Raw genomic sequence first — 2,172 nt, forward strand, 5'->3', positions numbered from 1 at the left:
AGTCCGTTCTGTTTTGTTATAGCAGCTGAAGCTAGCACACTACTCAAGCTCTAAGAAAATGTGGCTAGTACTTTTTCTTCCCAAAAATTAATACCAATATAGGGAAGTAAATGTTGGTGCTAAATCATAAAATAATGGCAAACATGTTGTAATAACTAGTTTTAATTCTAAATAGGTAAAGTTAAAATTTAATGTAAAAATATAAGATCATGAAAGATAAAATGAAAATTTTTTACTAGATCAATGACTTTCTTAAAAAGAACAAACAGTACATTCTGATATATCAGTCTTCTAAAATAGGACATATGTGGATGATACCAAAGACAATTTCAGATTTGGCAGAAAAAGAACATGAATGAGATATGCCTCTTTTGCAATATCTTAGCAAATTTATACCCAAACTGAAATGGAAAATGTCACTTTTAATTTTGTTCATCTCAAATGCATTAGGGTAGCAACATTATTATAAAAATTTCACATCCTGTAAGTTCAAAGCATTACTCTGAGGTTTGTCTAGGACATCTTCTTTTCTGGAATATGAGATTTTCAAATTTCTCCCATTCTTCTTTCAAAGTAGGCTAATACAAAAGCATTTCAATTAATAGTGAAGCCAAAGGAGTGAGTCTTTTCATCAAAATATGAAATATGAATGTTGTAAAATTAAAAGAGAGACCAGTTTATCTGTACAAAGACAAATTAAAACATATATTTAAAACAAATCAATAAGCTATTTTGCAGTTAGCATTCATTCGAAGTAATTTAACTAAATAGCTAGATACATAGATAGATATTGATATAGGTGATAGAGAGAGATGACAGATCCATAGATGATAAAAATGAATATATCTTTATCATTCTCTCGTTTATCTGTTTGTAAGTGAATATGTATGTGCTCATTAAAATTTAATTAGAAATAATTTATTAAAGTAGCCTCCCAAATACTCATTTTATAATTTCAGACAGTTCTTTATCAAGTTTTTGTTAAAGTTATTATTATACCAACTGGATTATGATTGGTTGTTTTTGTTGCTTCTAAATTGTTCTTGAAAAAATATTCTCCTTAAAAAATTCACTTGTTGCCTTTTTGACTCTCTGAGCACCACCATGGCGGTCAGCAAGAACAAGCGCCTTACGAAAGGCAGCAAAAAGGGAGCCAAGAAGAAAGTGGTAGACCCATTTTCTAAGAAAGATTGGTATGATGTGAAGGCACCTGCTATGTTCAACGTACGAAATATTGGGAAAACACTGGTCACGAGGACCCAAGGAACCAACATTGCGTCTGATGGACTCAAGGGTCGTGTTTTTGAAGTGAGTCTTGCTGACCTGCAGAACGATGAAGTTGCATTTAGAAAATTCAAACTGATTACGGAGGATGTTCAGGGCAAAAACTGCCTGACTAACTTCCACGGCATGGATCTTACCCGTGACAAAATGTGCTCCATGGTCAAAAAATGGCAGACCATGATTGAAGCTCATGTTGATGTCAAGACTACCGATGGCTATTTGCTTCGTCTGTTCTGTGTTGGTTTTACCAAAAAATGCAACAATCAGATATGGAAGACTTCCTATGCTTAGCACCAGCAGGTCCACCAGATCCGGAAGAAGATGATGGAAAGATGACATGGGAGGTGCAAACAAATGACTTGAAAGAAGTAGTCAATAAATTGATCCCAGACAGCATTGGGAAAGACATAGAGAAGGCTTGCCAATCTATTTATCCTCTCCATGATGTCTTCGTTAGAAAAGTGAAGATGCTGAAGAAGCCCAAGTTTGAATTGGGAAAACTCATGGAGCTTCACGGAGAAGGTAGTAGTTCTGGAAAAGCCACTAGGGATAAGATGGGTGCAAAAGTCGAACGAGCTGATGGCTATGAGCCACCCGTCCAAGAATCTGTTTAAAATTTAGACTTTAATAGTGACAAATAAAATGTCCTATTTGTGATGGTTTGCTTCAGAAAAAAAAAATTCACTTGTTGAATACCTGTTGTTTCATATGTTGTTTAATATGGAAAGTATATACACTCTTGAAAATATAATTTTGTTATCTATGTACACAGTATCAATATGGAAAATGACTATAATTCATCAAGAATCCTCACATGTATCCATTTGACAAATCCAAAGTCCAGATATCGGGCAGCCCAAGGTTGCAGAGCTATGTAGTCTGGTCTAC

General features: G+C 34.4%; 1 pseudogene; it reads left to right on the plus strand.

The window, feature by feature from the left end:
- The first annotated feature begins 1,091 nt into the window (after positions 1 to 1,091).
- Positions 1,092 to 1,949, plus strand: LOC100344830 (small ribosomal subunit protein eS1 pseudogene; annotated as a pseudogene).
- The last annotated feature ends 223 nt before the right edge of the window (positions 1,950 to 2,172 follow it).

This window comes from Oryctolagus cuniculus, chromosome 5 (genome assembly GCF_964237555.1).
Source record: "Oryctolagus cuniculus chromosome 5, mOryCun1.1, whole genome shotgun sequence".
NCBI classification, from domain to species: domain Eukaryota; kingdom Metazoa; phylum Chordata; class Mammalia; order Lagomorpha; family Leporidae; genus Oryctolagus; species Oryctolagus cuniculus.